The 23437-nt window shown below is 35.6% G+C and overlaps 1 non-coding gene across 1 annotated transcript; it reads right to left on the reverse strand.

The window, feature by feature from the left end:
• Positions 1–22189: 22189 nt before the first annotated feature.
• Positions 22190–22263, reverse strand: TRNAN-GUU. The gene has a single exon. It is a non-coding gene; the product is annotated as a tRNA-Asn (tRNA).
• Positions 22264–23437: the final 1174 nt, after the last annotated feature.

Genomic DNA, 23437 nt, shown 5'->3' on the forward strand with positions numbered 1-23437 from the left:
ATCACTGAGTAAGAACACATAACCAGAAGTGCTTTTCCTGTCATATATCTCCTGCAAAATCACAGTCAGCATATGCTATCAACTCTCCATTACCCGTTTTTTGATAAAGAACTCCCAAATCTATAGTACCTTTTAAGTATCTCAACACCCTTTTTGCAGCTTGCAAATGCAACTCTGTTGAATTTTCCATAAATATACTAATCAAAGACACTACATACATTAAATCCAACATTGTTGCAATAAGATACATTAAATTCATCCTTTGTTAGCCTAACCCCAGGAACAACATGGTTTTTCATACTATTACTTTTTTCATCATAAACTTGTCCAAAACTTTTTTTTTTTTTTTTTTGCATACTTTCTAACTAATATAAATGTCTTCAGGATTTTGTAAAATCTCTACACCGAGAAAATATTTCATTTTTTCCCAAATCAGTCATTTCAAATTGAAGTTTCATAGAATTCTTGAACTTAACAAATATGCTCTCATCATTACCAATAAAAATTAGATCGTCAACATATAGACTAACAATCAAAATTTTACCTTTATCTCTTGTTTGTATGAATAAAGTATGGTCACAGTTGCACCTCTCAAATCCTTCTATGACGAAATGGGCTTTAAGTCGACTAAATCATGCACATAAGGCTTGTTTAAGGCCATATAATGTCTTTTTCAATTTGTATACCTTGTATTCTTGACGACAAAGACGGCTTCTTTTAACTCTTCATATAAGAAAGCACTTTTCACGTCAAGCTGATACACGTTCAAACTATTCTGAGCTGCTAAAGCAATTATCATTCGAATAGTATCTCACCTACCCATAGGTACAAATGCCTTGGTATAGTCTACACCATGTTGTTGTGCATAACCTTTTGCTACCAACGTAGCCTTATACTTGTCAACTTTGCCATTTTCGTTGAGTTTGATTTTGAAAACCCACTTTATCCAAACATCTTCATTCCTCTAGGAAAATCTATCAACTCCCAAGTCTCATTTCGTTTGATGGCTTCTATCTCCAAGTCCATTGCAGCTCTCCATTTTGAACTTTGAATTGCTTCTTTAAAGGTAGTCGAATCGGTAGTTGAGGTTAATAAAACTAAATTGTTGTGCTCAATTTCTTCAGAAAATTCTCCCTTGCTCACATAATCTCCATTCATAATGGTGCTCTTCTATTCCTCACTTCAGGTGTGCTTTCTTCAGATGTTGAAAAATTTGATTCAGATGGCTCATTGGAAGATATACTAACTTCCCCTTCTTCTTCTGCTATCACCTCCTCTTCAAATTCTTCCTCACGTTGGTCATGTTCGCTTCCTTCTATATTATTATATTTTCATTTGAGGGTATCAAGTCTAACTTCTTCGTTACTTTTCCCCCAATTCCAACATTTGTTTTCTTCAAAAATCACATCTCTGCTTGCAATTATCTTCTTGGACACTAGATCATAGATTCTATATGTTTTAGACTCTTCACTCATCCCTAGTAGCACACATTGAAATTTTTTATCATCTAACTTCTTTCTCTTAACGTCTGATACATGAACATGATCAATGCACCCAAAATCAGTATTAGGTTTTACGCCACTCCAAGCCTCCTCCGAAGTCATATCTTTCACTACCACTGTAGACTTCTGTTGAGCACGTGCAATGTCTAGTTTAATGCTTTTGGCCAGAAATTCTTTGGAACTTTCTTCTTTGATAATATACTTCTAATCATGTTCATGATCGTTCTGTTCTTTCATTCAGCTACACTTGCTACACCATTTTATTGGTGAGTGTAGCTGCAGTAAGTTGTCTACTGATACCATTAGTTTTGCAAAAACTATTGAACTCGTGAGAGGTGTACTCTCCACCCTTATCTGTGCGTAGACAACGAATAAAATCTCCTGTCTCTTTCTCAACAAGATTTTTAAAATTCCTGAAGATAGTAAAGGCTTTAGATTTTTCAGCAAGAAAATATATTCACACATTGCGGCTGTAATCATTTCGATGGTTTTCCTTCTTCGACGCAGCAATTCCGAAGTCGACGCTAACTTCCACTCGACTCTTCCTCTAAAACATTAACACAATCGAGTTCGAGAACTCGTCGAACAAGAAACTACCCAGCAAACCAACCCACACGTTTTTCTGGCTAACACTCTCGATTTTTCTCGTACTCTCAGACACACTCGAAAACACAAAAAAGTTTGAGGAGCAAAAGTCGTTTTCAAGGAAGGAGAAGAGTTGAATATAGGAATATAAAATGTTTTATAATTTTGCCGGTAGTAACTTGTCAGAATTCATGCACCTTTTCCATCGATAATAAATGCATAGCATAATATCTTTTCATTACGGTAGCAAAATAAAATCTCAACATAAAATCTAAAAGAAATAAAATTATGAATCCTTACATTCGCCTTGAGCATTTCTCCCCTCGAATTTTGGAATTCGATTTCTTTCATGCATAGTAGTAATGTCATGTATGGTGTGACGACATTGTTTAATAGAAAAATAAAGTAGTTGGTTATAAGAACCATGAATAAAAAGGGATAAAAATCTATGTCCTCGGACTGGTGTAGATATTTTTTACAGATTATCCAGAAAGTTCAATCTCAAAATCGTAGTGATTCTGAAGCTCTCAATGTCGGTTTAAGCTTCCCGTATAAAGTTGAAAGTTTAGGCAATAGTTTGGAACAAGAATCGAGCTCTCAATAGTAGGTAATAAGCGTTTAGATTTTGAGTCTCCTACTCTCAGATTTCTTCCAAATTCGAGAGCAATTCTACACTATTTCTCTTCGAACTTGTTCTTTCAATGCTGAAAGTGCCTAGAAATCATTCCCCCAATCCAATTCCCCATTGAAGAGCTTCAACGAAAACTCAAAATTTCAATCCGAGGATACACGAGAATACGTCAAGCAAGGACGATCCCAATCGCACCTCCAAGGAATGTTTCCATAGAAGACAACGAAAAGAAATAACCTCAAGAACAAGCCCAATTGAAGAAAATCCGTTTTGGGCTCAAATTAGGGGTAAGTTTCAAAATCCTATCTACAATCTCTTTTACTTCAAATTAAGGATTTCTTTAGCTTCAGAGCAAGAAGTTATTTTACTCCATTTTTACCAACTATGAAGCCAAGAAAGTTAACTTTGCAAAAACTACACTTATTAACATTAGTATAAAGTTTCTCTTTCCTAAGCATAGTAAAACTTACTTAACATACTTCACATGCTCATACAAAGTCTTTGAACAGATTAAAATATCATCAAATTGTACAACAACATGCTTTCCTAAATATTCTCTCAAAACAGGATTAATTAAGCCCATAAATGTACTAAGAGCATTATTAACTCAAGAGGCATAACAAGTCATTCATACAATCCAACCTTAGTTTTGAAAGCTCTTTTCCATTCATCTCGTATATGCCTTCTAATTTAATGATATCCAGATGTCAAATCAATCTGTGTAAATAGATATGAACCATGCAATTCATCAAGCATAGGGTCTAGCCTAGGAATAGGACGTCGGTACTTTATAGTGATTTTGTTGATGGCTCAAGAATCCACTCACATGTGCCACGTTCAATCTTTCTTTGGCATCAATAAGACTGATATAGAACATGAACTCAAACTCTCTCGTATATACCCCTTCTCCATGAGATCCCCAACTTGCCTTTGAATTTCTTTAGTCTCAGTTGGGTTTGCTCTACAGTTGGTCTATTAGGAATGACTGCCCCCGGAATGAAATCTATTTTATGTTCGATATCTCTAATGGGAGGTAGCCCTTTAGGTACTTCATCTTCGAACAATTCTCAAATTCTTGTAAAAGAGATTGAAACATACAAGGAAAATAAAAATTGTTATCGTTAGAGACCAAACATTCTTACTTGTACATAAGTATAAAGAGGGTTTTTGTGAAAACATTGCGCTTCTAACCTCTCCAACTCTAGCCAAACAACTCACTTTCTTTCATTTTTTTTTTTCAATTTCATTATTCTTTTCACTATTTTTAATCTTTCAATTCCTCCTCATTCTCTTGAATTTTTCTTCAACTAGCTCATCTTGGTCACTTTCCTCACTACGTGTGACAACTTATCCATTCTTTATGATCATGACTCAATTGTTAGGACAATCATGACTAATATGACCTCCTTGTATCCCTCCACCTCCTCTTTACCCTTGGATGTCTCATCTTTGTTCTTTTTTCAATCTTGTACTTTCCTCTAACCTTGAAATTTATCCTTTCAATATCTGCATTTTTTTTCCAAGCATTGTAAGTAATAGACTTAGAAATAGCTTACCTCTTGGAGTTCTTCTTCTCTCAAGCTAGTTTCCCTTCGATTTTGATAGCATGGTGCAACATTTCTTGCATATCAAAGTACGCTTGCCTATCCACTTGGTGAGCAAGTTTTCAGTTCATCCCACCGAGGAATCTAGCTATCGTATCCTCTTCGTCTTTATCAATGTATGCTCTATTCATAAGGGACTCAATTTTTGTGTAATATTCTTCTTTTGGATCCCTATTGCAGAATTTAGAGATTTTGCTTGAGTACTTGAGAACAATGCTTTGGAATGTAACTTTTTCTCATTGATGTCTTCAATTCCTCCCACATTTCAATTGGTTCTTCATAATTTCTCCTCCACTCTATTTTCAAAGATGTTCACCATATATTAGCGTAATCACAAAATTCAGCCACAACAAGCTTCAATTTTCTTTCTTCACTGAAATTGTTGCCATCGAAAACATGATCAATTTTTCTCTCATATTGCAAATACTACTCTGAATCAGATCTTCCATAAAAAGTTGGAATTTTAAGCTTTACCCCCAACTCCTCTTTCTTCTCCTCTCTCGTATTCATACTCCCTCTCAATTCTTTTCGGTGCTAAAATTTCTCTACACCTTCTTCTGACTCTTTCTCTCCCACCCCTAGGACTATGTCCCACTAAAAGAGTGACATTTTCATCTTCTTCATTTTCAACTCTTTCATTCAAGAGTACTTCCCTTCCTTGAAGATTACCTAAGACTATTTCAATTAACTCCATCCGGTTTTTTGATGTACTAATAACTTGATTTAAACGAGTAATAGTTTTGTCTTGTGCTTCTCTCCACCTAGCTTCATGATCTCCCCTCCATTTCCTTCGTCTTAGTTCATGATTGTACAAACAATAGTTAAATATGTTTCAAATCTCACCTACACAACTCACTAATTTTATACTCAGGGACACTCATGTTTATTACACACAAAGGTAGGCTATCTGGGAAAGTGACTAAATTATGATCAAGGTAGGCTAATACATGGCCTCAGTAGGGAGTGCTCCTAAGCTAGACTTTAAAACACAACATATATAGGCTAATACATGGCCTCAGTAGGGAGTGCTCCTAAGCTAGGCTATAAAGAAACCTTGGGCTCTAATACCACTCTATAAGGATCGGGCTATCGTGATGGTTCTAAAAGACGGGTAAATTTTTCGTGAAAAAAACAAAAGACTTTAAAAAATTATATTTACAAAATATCAAAATAAAGTTTATACATAAGTATTTAAAACACAACATATAGTTAAAACACAAAATAAGGAACGGGCATAAAACATTTTAAAACAAATGGGTTGAGGACAACGAGTGAGGTTTGTCTATGGCACCTACTTCAGAGTCCGCTCCCGACCTTGACCAACTCCTTATTACCTAAAAAAAGTAGAGAATAAAGAATGAGACAAAGACTCTGTAAGTAGCCTACATTCTTTGTTGTTGTCTTGTTCTTGTTCTTGTTATTGGTGTAAGTACTTAAGTTCTCCAGTTCTTGTTCTTGAGTTGGGGTTCTTATCTTGATTATCCTGAGTACCTTAGTCCCGGGATTATGAAACATTTGTTATTATTAAGGATATTTAGTAATAAATTATAGTTTACCATATATATTATATTTGATATTTTATTATAAGGCAAATATTTAATATTTGTCTTATTACAATAGGTATCTTTCCATTTATTGTTATTTCCATTTATTACTATTTCCATATCCTTATAATTTATTTGATTATAAATAAGATAACTTTCACACCATTTAGGTGTGGTGGATTATGCAAACATTCACAATTATTCTTTAAGGGTCTTGGTTCTTGTCCTTAGAACTTGGATCTTGATCCATGTTCAAGACCTAGATCTTTCTCTTGTTCTTGATACTTTCTTTGTTCTTGTTTTGTTCTTGATTTGTTCTCCAAGACACTCCCCCTAGGATTTACGGCACTAGCTATGCATCTAACAATCCTGTGTCCAAGGGTTCATGTGTTCCAAGCGATAGTCTTAATGCGCGTTCATGGCTTCATGAGTTCCAAGCGACGTAGTCTTAACCTGCATTTTAGGGTTTGCCCTCCGATATCGTCTACTAACCTATGCCCAAGCCTTCATGCATTCCAAGTGGCATAGTTTGAAAAACAACATCCAAGACTTCTTAATTTCCAAGAGATGTAGTCTAATCGTGAATCAAGGGCTTGCCCTATGATACAGTCTGACCACCTACGCTCAAGGCTTCATGCTTCCAAGCAGCGTAGTTTAAGTCTCTGCACGTCGTACTATGGGAGGTCTTAGGAGTTTTTGATTTTTGGCTAGAGTAACTTACTATCTTCTTGTTCCATCATGGCCTAGACTAATCCCCATGATAAACCATAAAGGTCATGTGGTCGGTGCATACATGAACATGGAATCTTGCAAAGCTTTTGGGCCAATCATGAACATGGCATATTAGGAGGTCATTGGTCACTTTGGACATGATTAGAGTTTTTGTGTCTGAGGACCTTGGTCCCTTATCCTTGAGTGGTACCATGCATTCTTCTTACTTAGGTAGTTGTAAAGCTTGTGTGGTATTGTTCTTTTTTCTCAATCTTGTAAGTTTCTAAGGTTCGTAATTCCTTGAGGCATAAGTTGTAACTTGAATTTGTAACCATATGAACCCATCTTAGCATGAGTTGTTCTAGAAGATCATAGATTCTTAGGGAGTTCTTTAGAGGGTTCTATAAGAGTCTTGATTCTTGTGGTGTTTCTTTGTAGGTGTTTCTTGGGTCCACCTTGGATTTTCATAAGTCTTCCTAGGGGCATTTTGGTCATTTTATCCATAATTCATGGTTTTTTTACTTAACGTGTTCCAATGGATTTCAAATTTTCATAAGTCATCCTAGGAGTTCATTTAGTGAGTTATTTTAACGTTACTTAAATCCTGAGCATTTTGATCAATTTAGGGCCTTAACTCACCGTTCTTTTTGTTTTTCTTTCATATATCCTAAATTTATACTTATGTTAGGGTTCATATGGAAAATCCAATGGATTCCTACAAGTATTTTTTAACAAAACGTTCGAGGTCACTACTTACCTCGTCATCGACATTTGGGATTTTCGTTCTTGAGCATCCAGTATCTGAATTATCTCAAATTTCCTTCCACGAACTCCTTATTTTGTCTAGTTTCTAGAACCATGAAAATTTTCGTGAGAACGGATCAGGAAGGAGGTTAAAATTGAGAAATCCGAGGGAAGGTCAACATATACCTATCTTTGACTTTTATTGGTCAAAGTTTGACCTTTGACTTTGGACTTCATCTTCTTCCTTGGTAGCTAGAAAAATTTCGATCTTTTCTTATAAGACCCCTCTACTTTTACCATTTTACAGCTATATATAGACATCTAATGGATTCGATTGTTCCACGAAACCGTTAGATGAAGTTTCAAGCAAGAAGTAGAAACCAAGTTCATATCTTTTCGTGGTCTGTAGCACAGGTTATAACCTTCCAAAGTTAGTCGGAAAACATTTTTCTCGCCTGAGTATATCTAGAAACCTGTTGTTGGGCAGCCAATTATAAAACTTTTCAGTGCCTGATTCCTTCACGAAACTTGTTGTAAATCCCATATGAAATATGTAGGTGTTGGTAGGAAGGAAAATTATTAACCATAGCACTCGAATTTGGAAGAAATCAGTGAAAGAAAAACTCATAATCTAAAAGCTTCAAACTCGATTCTTGTCTTAAAACTTTGTCCCAACTTCAGACTTTATTGGGGAAGATAACACCTGTTGGGTTCTATGTCCTAAGACTCATAGTTTGTAAAAAAAAACATATTCTATTTTCAATAAAGTTATTATTGTTGTTTATTCAGTAAAGATTGTTATTGAATAAAGTGAACTTTACGATTATTAATCTTAAATCCAATAAACTAAGAACACTCTGACTATAGTATGATTACCTTAACTATATGTATTGACATAAGAGTGGATCAAGTTCAAGTATATAGTCAAAATGATCTATAGTACAGGGATAAGGCTAAGTACCTTATCCAGGGGACACTATGGATGCGGCCACTTTTGTATATGACATAAACAATATGATCACTAAATTGTACATGCGGAGACATGTGAGTGGGGGCGTCCTATGCAATGAGTATTGCATAAGATCGGACCATGAAGAAAATCACTCTCACTTTATAATGTCGCTTACTACTGAGACTGATTTTCTTTTCATTCGATGACTTAGGTAACTTGATTTTAATCCCTGACCTAACCATGAACTCCTATTTATTTGGAATTATCCTTAGATTTACATGGGTGAGAGTGGCTCAAGTTCGTAGACTCAATAGGCCTCTCATTACAGGGGTTAGGGTGGGTGAATAACTGGGGACGTGGGGTGCAAGATGGAATTCACTCTTATCTACTTTAAGGGATAGAAGAGAGGTAGTTCCCTTAAGCACTGACTCCAGGTCTTCAACAAGGGGCCCCACCCTCTCATTGGCCTGAGAGGGATTCTGTTTACTGATTGGACCACAAACCAATTGTTTATTAGAGGATCAGTGAGACATAAGTAACAAAAAGTAACTTTAGGGGTAAAACGGTAAATTGACCCAGCTCTAGTTACGAACAACCTGGGAATGATCGACTTACTAATCATGGCTGTATCAAATAGACAAAAATATATCTATAGTGAGGGGAGTACAACTACTAGGATATAGTGGAATGTCCTAGTAGTTAACGAATGTTAGTTAACAAGGTTAATGAGTTTAACCGGTTAATCTTGTATCGTTGGAGCTCATGATCTATATGTCCATTAGGTCCCTCTGTTAGCTCATATCGGACTAAACCATAGAACAATGTCACGAGTGAGTTCGAAGTGTTCGAATTCAAATTAGAGAGAATGCACTACATATATACGATATATTTAATCGCATTTTTGTTTTATCTACGAATTAAACAAAAAGAGAGAATCTGAGAAATTTAAATAAGATGTGTCGGAATTAATTGGGATTGACATTTGAATTAATATTAAATATTAATTAAATAATCTAATTAATCATTTAATATTACTTTAATTTTAAATTAATAATTCAAATTAATTGTTGAATCAAAATGAAGAAAGTCAAAATGTTGACTTCATTTAATGGAAAAATTCATGTTTTAGTTAGTGGAATTTTGAGGTATCAAAATTTGGTTTAACCAAACTTGCATGCTTGCCAAATAAACCCCACAAATTCTAGTGGAATTTTGAGTGTCAAAATTTGGTGAACTCAAACTTGCATGCTTGCCACATAATCCCAAACATTTGAATAGAATTTTGAGTGTAAAAATTTGGTGATCTCAAATTTGCATGAACATGCAAACATGACTCTATAAATAGAGTGATCATATTACATGGAAGTTCTTCTAAGGGAAAAACCTTGAAAAAAAAATCTCACAAATTCTCTCTTCATATATGCTAAATCCCTCCCAAGTTTAGTCACTCACCGGATTTCACAATCCCGTTCTAAGGCCGGAGAACAGTGGAGAAGACACTAGTGGAGGTTCGAAACTGGTTCGTGAGGAAAAAAAAAACTTGAGCGACAAAAGGTTAGTATTCAAACTCATTTAGTTTTAATGCTTTTGAACATGCTAGCTAATTTACTATAATTGATGTACTTAGAGTGCCTAAGATCCATATTGCTTCCGCATGTGTTCTATTAACTCCATCAATTGGTATTAGAGCATTGTTTTAGGCACTTTCTTTACATTAATTTGAGCATGGTGGGTACTATTTCATGAATGAAATATTGTGGTTGCTAAAGTGGATGTTTTGGGTTTTGGCATTTTTTTATGCTTCCATTTGATGCAATTCTTGTAACAAGCCTAATGTCTATGCGCTTTAATGAGTGAAGAAAGGTCTGTAGTTTTTATGGAGTCATTAGAGTCCATTTTAGGTTGTAATTGATCGAAAATTGAAGAGATAGCAAGCTGAACCAAAGAAGATGGAAGAGGCAATTCGAGTGTTTTTTCTGCCTTTGGGGTCCAGTTCAACGTTTTTCAGGGTTGGTTCTCCCAGCTCGTGATCCTCGGGAGCGGTTCAAGTTATTTTTAATTATTAATGTAATAATTTAGTTAATTTCTTGCTTTAAAATGCCAAAACCAATTCACTTTAGTGTGTTTAATGAATTATGCATTATGAATGTATGTTTTAATTAAATAGAAAATGTATATGCATGCAGTATGTCATATAGATTTAAAATCCCACCACAGGCTAAGCATGTTTCATGCATTCCAAGTATGTTATAAGTGTTATAATATATAGTATGCATGTTTAGAGTTTCAGGAGTGATAGATATAAATTGTTATATTATTGCATTGAATGGATGATTATGTAATTGTTATATAAAGTATGCTAGATGCATGTTATAGGTTATTTTCAACGTCATATATCAAGATAGATGTTAAAATCTATAATAAAGATAAGTGCATGCTCACTAAGGGTTAAGAACCGAGCACGATCAATTTTAATAGTTAAAATAGATCGTGTCTTATAAAATTGCAGTTACAAGAAAGCTCACACGGCACGATCTTGTCTAAGGTTGGAGGTACTTTCACAGTTTACGGAACACGTACTACCTGGAGATCGGACCAGTACTTGAGCTTAGTTAGCCCAGTTTTATGAGCATGCTCGTGTGATGTAAGTTTTAGAAAAATCACCTAGACTTAAGTTATATTCAATTAGCCGGAATATACCTAAGTAATGAGTATACCCAACCGTCTAAAATACATAGTGGGAGGAAAAAGGTATATGAGATACATCGTTTTCCTTTCACACTCTCTGAAAAATTCACACCATGAGATTCATGCTCGGCCTCGTGTCGCCCTGGGAGCGTCCTCCATTCGGAAGGTATTTGCATGAGTCAATAACAAGGTGATAGAGAAAGTATTTATAGTAAGTGGGAGAAGGAAGTATATCAACACGTCCTATGGTCTCCACCACTAGGTAGCACCGTGAGATTCCCATGTTCCACCTGCATGTTGCCCTAGAGAAACTACCTATTCGGAGGGTTGTAACATGGGAGTCAAAACAACGCAAACTCCAGAAATGGATAGGATTTCTTAGGTCCATTCCCAACTTTGGCTTTTTCATTCGATAGCATTGTTGGAACTGATCTCTGAGGTCTTAAAATGCCGGGTCACACTTACGAAGAATTACTAAGAGTTAGTATATTCTTGATCAAAATAGCGATAACTAAAAACATTATAGGAACAAGAGTTATTCTGGGATTATCGTTTAAGTCAAGAATGTCTTGGTTTAGTGAATGAGTGATTGACTGCTCACAATAGTAGTTGCTCTAACTCACTAAAGTATCGTTGCAAATTAATAATTTTTGGGTACATTATTACATTTGCTAAAAATGATTGGATTAAACAGGATTAAGTCAAATCACTAATAGAATTTTCTTTATATCACAGCATGACAAACTCAATAGTACAATTACTCGCTTCTGAGAAATTAAACGGCAACAATTACGCAACTTGGAAATCAAACCTAAACACAATACTTGTAATTGATGATGTAAGGTTTGTTTTAACTAAGGAATGTCCTCCAAACCCCAACTCAAATGCAAACCGAACAGATGGTCAAAGGCAAATGATAAAGCCCGAGTGTACATTTTAGCCAGCATATCTGATGTTTTGGCTAAGAAACGTAATGTTATGGGTACTGCTAAAGAGATTATGGAATCTCTGAAAGGGATGTTTGGACAACCGTCTTTCTCCCTTAGACATGATGCAATAAAATACGTTTACAACTACCGTATGAAAGAAGGGACCTCAGTTAGAGAACATGTCTTGGACATGATGGTCAATTTCAATGTGGCAGAAGAAAATGAAGCTGTCATTGATGAGAAGAGTCAAGTCAGTTTTATCATGGAGTCTCTTCCGAAGAACTTCTTCCAGTTCCACACAAATGTGATAATGAACAAAATAGAATATAACTTGACTGCTCTTCTCAATGAGCTACAGAATTATCAATCCCTCTTAACGAACAAGGGACAAACAGGAGAAGAAAATGTTGCTGGCTCTAAGAAATTACTACGAGGATCATCCTCCAAAAATAAGTTTGGTCCTTCAACAGTGTTTTGATGAAGAAGAAGGGTAAAGGGAAAAATAAGATTCCTACTACACAATGTTCAAAAAGTAATTGCAACCAAAACGGACACTGAAAGAGAAACTGCCCAAAATACCTTGTAGAGAAGAAAGCCGAAAAGACACAACAAGGTAAATATGATTTACTCGTTGTAGAAATATGTTTAGTAGAGTATGATAACTCAACTTGGATACTAGATTCAGGGGCAACTAATCATATTTGTTCTTTTTACCAGGAAACTAGCTCCTGGAGAATGCTTGCAGACGGCGAGATAACACTTAGAGTTGGAACTAGAGAGGTTGTCTCAGCAAGATCAGTAGGAAATTTAAAGTTGTTTTTTGGAGATAGATTCATTATATTAAATAATGTACTTTTTGTTCCTGAAATGAAAAGAAATCTAATATCTATCTCTTGTTTAGTAGAATAATTGTACAAAGTATCTTTTGAAATCAATGAAGTGTTCATTTTCAAAAGTGGTATTCATATTTGTTCTGCAAAACTAGAAAACAACTAATATATGTTCAAACCGAGCGAAACAAAAGCTATTTTAAATACCGAGATGTTTAAAACAGCTGAAACTCAAAATAAACGACAAAAGATTTCTCTTAATACCTATCTTTGGCACTTAAGACTAGGCCACATTAATCTCAAAAGGATTGAGAGTTTGGTTAAAATAGAACTTCTAAATGAGTTAGAAGACAACTCTTTACCTCCATATGAGTCTTGTCTTGAAGGTAAAATGGCTAAGCGACCGTTTTCCGAAAAAGGTTATAGAGCCAAAGAAACCTTAAAACTCGTGCATACAGATCTCTATGGTCTAATGAATGTCAAAGCACGTGGAGGGTATAAATATTTCATCAGTTTTATTGATGATTATTCAAGGTATGGCTATCTTTACCTAATGCATCACAAGTTCGAAGCTCTTGAAAAATTCAGAAAGTATAAGACTGAGGTTGAGAATCTTTTAGGTAAAACTATTAAAACACTTCGATTAGATCGAGGAGAAGAGTACATGGACTTAAGATTTCAAGACTATATGATAGAACATGATATATGGTCTCAACTTTCAGCCCAAGGTATGCCTCAACTAAATGGTGTATTAGAAAGGAGAAATAGAACTCTGTTAGACATGATTCGGTCTATGATGATTTTAGCTTAATTACCCGATCCATTTTGGGAATATGTAGTGGAGACTGCTACATACATTTTGAACATGGTTCCGACTAAGAGTGTTTCAGAAACACCTTATGAGTTATGGAAAGGGCGTAAAGGTAGTTTACATCACTTCAGGATTTGGGGATGTCCAGCACATGTGTTGTTGCAAAACCCCAAGAAATTAGAACGTCGTTCAAAATTATGTATATTCGTAGGATACCCCAAAGAGACGAAAGGTGGTTTGTTTTATGACCCACAAAAAAATAGAGTGTTTGTATCAACAAACGCTACATTCTTAGAGGAAGACCACGTAAGAAATCATCAACCTTGCAGCAAACTAGTATTAAGTAAGATTTCTAAAGAAGCTACTGATAAAACAACAAGAGTTGTTGATCAAGCTGGTCCTTCAACAAGAGTTGTTGATGAAGCCAACACTTCTTGTCAATCACATCCTCCTTAAGAGTTGAGAATGGCTCGACGTAGTGGGAGGGTTATAACTCAACCCAATCGTTACTTGGGTTTGGTAGAAACTCAAGTCATCATACCTGATAATGACGTTGAGGATCCATTGACCTATAAACAGGCAATGAATGATGAAGATAGAGATCAGTGGATCAAAGCCATGAATCTTGAAATGGAGTCAACGTACTTTAATTCAGTCTGGGAACTTGTAGATGAACCAGATGGGGTAAATCCTATTGGTTGCAAATGGATCTGTAAGAGGAAACGAGACCAAACCGATAAGGTACATGATGGTGTTAATATAACACATGCGGAAGCAATTTAGATCTTAGGCACTTTTAGAACATCAATTATAGTAAATAACTAGCATGTTCATAAGTATTAAAACTTAATGAGTTTGAATACTAACTTTTTGTAGTTCAAATTCCTTTTTTTCCACGAACCGGTTTCAAACCACCACCAGTGTCTTCTCCACTATCCTCCGGCCTTAGAACATGATTGTGGAATCTGGTGAGTGACTTAACTTGGGAGGAATTTTGTATATATGAAGAGAGTGTTTGTGAGAGGTTTTTCTCGAGGTTTTTTTCACCAACAACAAGACCTTTCATGTATTATGATCACTCTATTTATAGAGTCATGTTTGCATGTTCATGCAAATTTGAGATCACCAAATTTTGACACTCAAAATTCAGCTCAAATTTGTGGGGTTTATTTGGCAAGCATGCAAGTTTGGTTAAACAAAATTTTGACACCTCAAAATTCTACTAACATGGATTTTCCCATTAAATGAAGTCAAACATTTTGACTTTCTTTTGATTCAACCATCATTTTGAATTATTAATTTCAAATTAAAGTAATATTAAATGATTAATTAAACTATTTAATTAATATTTAATATTAATTCAAATGCGAATCTCAATTAATTCCTACACATTTGATTAAGATATTTAAATCTCTCAGATTCTCTCTTTTTGTTTAATTCGTAAATAAAACAAAAATGCGGTTAAATATATCGTATATATGTAGTGCATTCTCCCTAATTGGAATTCGAACACTTCGAACTCACTCATCACATTGTTCTATGGTTTAGTCCGATATGAGCTAGTAGAGGGACCTAATGAACCTATAGATCATGGGCTCCAACGATCCAACATTAACTGGTTAAACTCATTAACCTTGTTAACCAACATTCGTTAACTACTAAGACATTCCACTATAGCCTAGTAGTTGCACTCCCCTCACTATAGATATATTTCTGTTCATTTGATATAACCATGATTAGTAAGTCGATCCTTCACAGGTTGTTCGTAACTAGAGCTGGGTCAATTTACCGTTTTACCTCTGAAGTTACTTCTTATTTTTTATGTCTCACTGATCCTTTAATGAACAATTGGTTTGTGGTCCAACAGTAAATCGAATCCCTCTCAGGCCAAGGAGAGGGTGGGGCTCCTTGTTCAAGACCTGAAGTCAGTACTAAAGGGAACTACCTCTCTTCTATCCCTAAAAGTGGGTAGGAGTGAATTCCATCTTGCACCCCACGTCCCAAGCCATTTACCCAGTCTTACCCTTGAAATGGGAGGCCTATTGAGTAGGCGAACTTGAGCCACTCTCACCCATGAAAATCTAAGGATAATTCCGAATAAACAGTAGTTCATGGTTAGATCAGGATTAAGATCGAGTTACTTAGGTCATCGAATGAAAAGAAAATCAGTCTCTACAATAAAAGACATTATAAAGTGAGAGTGATTTTCTTCATGGTCCGTTCTTATGCAATACTCATTACATAGGACGCTCCCACTCACATGTCTCCACATGTACAATTTTAGTGATCACATTGTTTATATCATATACAAAAGTGGGCTGCATCCATAGTGTCCCCAGAATAAGGTACTCAGCCTTATCCTTATGCTATAAATCATTTTGACTATATACTTGAACTTGATCAACTCTTATGTCTCTACATATAGTTCAAGTAATCACACTATATCCAGAGTGTTCTTAGTTTATTGGATTTAGATTAATGGTCGAAAAGTTCACTTTATTCAACAACAATCTTTACTGAATAAACAACAATAATAACTTTATTGAAAATGGAATATGTTTTTGTTTACAAACTATGATTTTAGGACATAAAACCCAATAGCTACTTCTTATAAGGTCGATTATGTAGGACCCTCTAAAGAACTCCCTAGGAATTTATGACCTTGTAGAAAAACTTACTGTAAGATTGGTTCATATAGTTACAAATACAAGTTAAAACTTATGCCTTAAGGAATTAAAAACCTTAGAAACTTACAAGATTGAGAACCAAGAACAACAACACACAAGCTTTACAACTACCCAAGTAAGAAGAATGCTAGGTACCACTCAAGGACGAGGGACTAAGGTACCCAAACTCAGAAACAGAAACTCAAGAATGCTAGGTAATACTCTAGTCATGTTTAAAGTGACCCATGACCTCCTACCAAGCGGTCCCCATGAATTCCTCTTATAGGTGGGATGCCCTACACCATGTTTCCTTTGCAGGATGTTATGCCCCAAGTTTTCCTCATCTATAAGAGATGCCCGGCAGACTTATGTTTAAGTATGCATCGAGCAAGTGACCTTTATGGTCTATTAAAGGGAGTAGTCTGAAGTCACGGAGGAACAAAAAGAGAGTACGTTACCTTAGCCACGAATCAAAAACTTTCTAAGACCTCCCACGGTATAGCATGCTCATGAGTTAGACTACACTGCTTGGAACGCATAAAACCTTGAGCGTAAGTTAAGCATACTGTATTATATGAAAGTCCTTGATGCAGTATTAAGATTACATCCCTTGGAACGTAAAAAGCTTTGGATGTAGGTTTTCAGACTATGCTGCTTGGAACGCATGAAACCTTGGGCATAGGTTAAGAAAACTGTATTATAGGGCAACCCCTTGATGTAGTATTAAGACTACATTGCTTCGAATGTAAGAAGCCTTGGATGTAGGTTTTCAGACTATGCCGCTTGGAACGCATGAAGCCTTGGGCATAGGTTAAGCAGACCGTATCGAAGGGCAAGCCCTCAGATGCGGTAAGACTACGTCGCTTGGAACGCATGAAGCCTTGGACGTAGGTTAAGGCTGTGTTGCTTGGAATGTATGAAGCCTTGGACATAGGATTGTGAGGTGCATGTCTAGTGCTGTAAATCCTAGGGGGAGTGTCTTGGAGAACGAATCAAGAACAAAACAAGAACCAAGAAAGTACTAAGAATAAGAGAAAGATCAAGGAATAGAACAAGGATCAAGATCCTAGTTCTAAGGACAAGAACTAGGAACAAAGGATCAAGAACCAAAAACCATAGTACTATGGCCATTAAAGGAAAACCAAGGTTTTAGGATTCAAGGACCAAGGTCCTCAAGAAAGATCAAGATAAGAACCCCAAGTCAAGAACAAGAATTAAAAAGAGCCTAAGTACTAACAACAAGAACAAGATCAAGAACAAGCAAGAACAAAGAATGTGGTACCCTAGCATATCAAGGACACGATTAAGAGACTACAAGTAAGCTACTTACTGAGTCTTGTACTCATTCCTTATACTCCATTTTTTTCAGGTGATAAGGAGCTGCTGGTACCATAGACTAACCTCACTTGTCGTCCTCAATCCTCTTATTTTAAAGTGTTTTGTGTCCGTTCCTTGTTTTTTTTTTTTTTCAAAACTAGTATGCTATAAACTCTATTTTGATATAATGTAAATATAATGTTTTAAATTCCTTTGTTTTATTTTCCTGAAAATTTACCCGCCTTTTTTAGTCATCGAGTCAGCCCGATCCTTACAGAGGTTCGTAAATCCTTGAGGCATAAGTTGTAACTTGCATTTGTAACCATATGAACCCATCTTAGCACGAGTTGTTCTAGAAGGTCATAGATTCATAGGGAGTTCTTTAGAGGGTTCTAGAAGAGTCATGATTCTTGTGGTGTGTCCTTTAGGTGTTTCATGGGTCCTAACTTTGTTTAGGTTCCAAACTTGTTCCAATCAACTTGAAACCTCAAACATATCTTCATGTCCTTCATAATAGACCTTATAAGAAGTACGAAACCATTTGGAGAAAGTATAGACCTTGGATTTTCATAAGTCGTCCTAGGGGCATTTTGGTCATTTTACCCATAATTCTTCGTTTTGCTACTTAACGTGTTCCAATGGCTTTCAAATTTTCATACGTCATCCTCAGAGTTCATTTAGTGAGTTATTTTAATATTACTTAAATCTTAGCATTTTGATCCATTCATGGCCTTAATTCACAATTCTTTTTGTTTTTCTTTCATATATCCTAAATTAAACTTATTTTAGGTTCATATGGAAAATCCAATGGATTCATACAAGTATTTTTTTAACAAAACATCCAAGGTCACTACTTACCTCGTCGTTGACATTTGGGATTTTCGTTCTTGAGCTTCTAGTATCAGAATTATATCAAATTTCCTTCCACAATTTGACGAAGGAAGTTAAATTTGAGAAAACTGAGGGAAGGTCAACATATACCTATCTTTGACTTTTATTGGTCAAAGTTTGACCTTTGACTTTGGACTTCGTCTTCTTTCTTGTTAGCTAGAAAAATCTCGATTTCGTCGGAAAACATGTTTCTCGCCTGAGTATATCTAGAAACCTTTTGTTGGGCAGCAGGTTATAAAACTTTTCAGTGCCTGATTCCTTCACGAAACTTGTTGTAAAACCATATAAAATATGCAGGAGTTGGTAGGAAGAAAAATGATTAACCATAGCCCTCGTATTTGGAAGAAATTCGAGAAAGGAAAACCCATAATCTAAGAGCTTCAAACTCGAGTTTAAGGATTTCTCATCACTCAATTCTTGTCTTAAAACTTTGCCTCAACTTCAGACTTTATAAGGTAAGCTTCCACCGACATTGAGAGATCCAGAATCGTCGTGATTTGGAGACTGAATTTTCAGGGTAATTCGTCGAAAATATCCTCTCCGATCAGCGAGTTACCAACTTCGAGTTTGAATTCTGAATGTTGGATTTGATGATCTTTGAACGTTCTAGATTGTATCCAAATTTGGGGAAAATCCAACAACTGGAATTTGAGATTCAAAGGACTTTGTGCAGATCGTCACATGCAGAGGTTTTTATTTTCAGCAGAATGACACTTTCGTAATTATCCATATCATCAGGGTAATTTGGTAATTTGCCACTTTCATAATATTTTATTATTATTTTTTTTATAAATACACAATTTTCCTAAAAAAATTCTTCATCTCTTGTTGGTCATTTCTTGGTCGTTGAGCATCTTGAAATTCCCACTAGATAAGGAATTAAATATCTGAAAATTTCCTTAAAAATTACAAAGTGACCTTTTCGTCCTTTTCGCTTATGCTTTCATTCCCAATACTTCTCCAAAGTCCTTAGTCCTTACAGTTACTCATTAAGGTGTAGAAATAACTTGCCTTTCGGTCTTACATGGGTGACTTTGCTTCATTTTTTGGGTGTTACAGCTTCTTACCTCAACCGACCACCAACAAAAAACTAAAAAAGAAATGTAGAAATTTAAAATAAATAGACAACTGGGTGACTTTGCTTCATTTTTTGGGTGTTACAGCTTCTGACCTCATAGTTCTCGAGCTGCGCTTCTTACCTTGACCAATAGTCAACAAACAATAAAAACTAAACATAGAAATCCAAAATGAACAGACACGACTGGATGCCTTAGGACGATCCCCGCTGTTACCACATAGTTCTCAAGCAATGCTTCTATAATACCTGTTCATCGACACCTTAATTCACATGAGTTACCACTAACATAGATATTTGGCTTCGAAAATCGGTTACAAAATAAAAAATTTCATACATGACAAGTAAAACATGTGAATCAAGTATATATTTTACAACACAAAATATCAAAGCAAAGTTTCAACAACAAAAGCACAGGTACTTAAAACACTCAGAAAAAGATTCCTTGTTGTGTAAGCCTACTGGTCTCGTCCTTGATTGGCCTTCAACTTCTTATTTGACCAAAAAAGTTAAAATAATCTTGATAAGTATTAGTTTACTCAATAAATAGCTAACTTGTCATTCATAAGTTTATTACTTATCTTTCTAGTTTTGCGATAAATGAAGATGCAGCAAAGATGAGAATCAATATTTGGTTTACCATGGTTGGAAGAAATATCTCTTTAAAAGCACAAAATTTTATGGACAAGGTCAACTAACTTGACAAGCATCGAAAGACATTGATAGATTTTCTGACGCTTGCTTATTTTGTTAGCTAATGTATGCTATGTGACAAAATTTAGTGCATCTAGAGATATTTTTTCCCGCCACAATCTACCTTTGAAGCCTCCAAAGCCCCCCTCTCCCTTATATTTCTTCTTCCCCATTTGCTTACATACTCCTTCATTGGCACCCTCTTTCTTCCATTTTTTGTGTTGTTCTCGTGGTGAATGGCTATCCATTTTCAGTGTTTGAAGGAATTTGCTACTTTTTGGGTTTTCTCTCTTTTTAAATATCTTTTTGTTTCCTTTGTTCATAAATTGTGTTGTCAGTTTAGGTTCATTTTGATGGTGTTACTATAATACGTGCGGAAGCAATTTGGATCTTAGGCACTCTAAGTACATCAATTAGAGTAAATTAGCTAGCATGTTCAAAAGCATTAAAACTCAATGAGTTTGAATACTAACCTTTCGTAGTTCAAATTTCTTTTTCCTCACGAACGGTTTCAAACCACCACTAGTGTCTTCCCTACTATTCTCCAACCTTATAATAGGATTGTGGAATCCGGTGAGTGATGAAACTTGATAGAAATTTAGTATAGGTAAAAAGAGAGTTTTGAGAGATTTTCTCAAAGTTTTTCAAGAAGAATTTCCATGTATTTATAGAGTCATATTTGCATGTTAATGCAAATTTGAGATTACCAAAATCTGACACTCAAAATTCCCCTCAAATTTGTGGGATTATGTGGCAAGCATGCAAGTTTGAGTTCACCAAATTTTGACACTCAAAATTCCACTCAAATTTGTGGGATTATAGGGAAAACATGCAAGTTTGATTAAACCGTATATTGACCCTCAATATTCCACTCACTCAAACATGGATTTTTCCATTAGGTGAAGTAAACATTTTGACTTTCTTTATTTTAATTCAACAATTAATTTCAAATCAGAATAATATTAAATGATTAATTAAATAATTTAATTAATATTTAACACTAAATAAAATGTCAATTCCAATCAATTCCGGCACATATTGATTATCAATCACTATTCATAATTAAAATATTTAAATATTATTTAAATATCCCCAATTCTCTCTTTTTGTTCAATTCATAACTAAAACAAAATGAGGTTAAATATATCGTATATATTTAGCGTGTATTCCCTAATTTGAATTCGAACACTTCGAACTCACTCGTCACACTGTTCTAAGGTTTAGTTCGATATGAGCTAGTAGAGGGACCTAATGGATCCAACGATCCGAGATTGACCGGTTAATCTCATTAACCTTGTTAACCAGCATTTATTCACTAAGACACTCTATTGTAGCCTAATTGTTGCACTCCCCTCCCTATAGATATATTTATGTCCATTTGATATAACCATGATTAGTAAGTCGATCCTTCACAGATTGTTCGTAACTAGAGCTAGGTCAATTTACCGTTTTACTCCTAAAGTTACTTTTTGTTCCTTAAGTCCCACCGATCCTCTAATGAACAATTGGTTTGTGGTTCAACCACCAAACCGAATCCCTTTCGAGCCAATGAGAGGGTGGGACAAGGAACCTGAATCCCTTTCGAGCCAATGAGAGGGTGGGACAAGGAACCTCTTTACTATTCCTAAAAGCTTGTAGGAGTGAATTCCATCATACACCCTATGTCCACAGCTATTCACCCAGTCTTACCCCTAACATGGGAGGCTTATTGAGTCGGCTAACTCGAGCCACTCTCACCCATGCAAATCTAAGGATGGGAGGCTTATTGAGTCGGCTAACTCGAGCCACTCTCACCCATGCAAATCTAAGGATAATTTCGAATAAATAGGAGTTCATAATTTACCTTAAAGTTCATTTAGAGTAGGTGTCTGGGCTTCAACTAGCATACACTCACACTATTGGTATACCATGAAGGCATGGAGGGAAGGGAGTGCACATAGCATTGTGGTGGTATCACTCACACTCCACCTCTAATTTACCTTAAAGTTCATTTAGAGTAGGTAGACTTATTACCATCGCTAGAAAGAGGGTTTGAACCTCCGACCTTGTGGTTAACAGCCACACACTCTAACCAACTGAGCTATTCCAGCTAATTCTTTGTAATAGCTCAAACCCACCACATCCTTATAAGGAATGTTTCATCCCCTCTCCAACCAATGTTAGATCTCATAATACACTCTCCTTGGGGGCCCAACGTCCTTGCTGGCACAACGCTTGGTGACTTACTTTGATAGCTTTCGTAATAGCCCAAACTCACCGCTAACAAATATTGTCCGATTTTGCCCATTACGTATCATCATCAGCCTCACAATTCTAAAATGAGTCTACTAGGGAGAGGTTTCCACACTCTTCTAAGGAATGCTTCGTTCCCATTTCCAGCCACTAAAAAATATTGTCCACTTTTTACCGTAACAAATCGTCGTCAGAATCGCAGTTTTAAAACAGGCTACTAGAGATGTTTACCGATACTTATAAGTTATTCTTTATTCTCCTCTCAAACCAATGCGGGATCAGAGGGCATGGGTTCAAATCCAACTTCTGACAACTCAAATAAAGGTAAAATAAAAATACAATAGCATATCATTTTTTTGAAATCAATAGAACTCACTGGAGATTTAAAATTGTCACGACATGATTTTTCAAGCATATAAGAATTGTAATAACTCGACAATGAAAAATTTGATAAAAATTGGAACGAGATTCAAAAAATAAGGACAACAACTTGTACATATAGAACTGATGGCTCGAGACGACCCTCCTCTGTGACCTTAACTAACAATTAGTGATCACCTAAAAAGAAAAAGTAATATCTAGTGCAACTAAATAAGTAACCTACTTGTAGGCGGTAATCGAGTCCTTGATCGAGCGAGTTTCCACAGGTTTTTCTTTAGGTTATAGAATCTTTAGGTGTAGATTATATGTAACGACCCTAGTTTTCTAGGGACCTAGAGTCACTAGAACATGCATGATGTAACTGCTTTATGCTAAAATATTTTTTTACATTATGTTTTTGTATTGAAGCTACCCCTAAAAAGAACACAATATTATTATTAAGAATGTTAAATTAAGACTGTAACAATGTTAGGAATCACGAACCTACATAATTATATGACATTGTCCACTTTGGTTGGAGGGTTAAATTTTTCCACATACTAAAATGGAATGATTCATTCCCATTGATAAAAGAGAGATGAACCTCCAACCTTATGGTTAACAATCATACGCTTTAACCAACTGAACTATTCCAACAAAATATGAGTATTA

This window comes from Cucurbita maxima, unplaced genomic scaffold (genome assembly GCF_002738345.1).
Source record: "Cucurbita maxima cultivar Rimu unplaced genomic scaffold, Cmax_1.0 Cma_Scf00072, whole genome shotgun sequence".
NCBI lineage: Eukaryota > Viridiplantae > Streptophyta > Magnoliopsida > Cucurbitales > Cucurbitaceae > Cucurbita > Cucurbita maxima.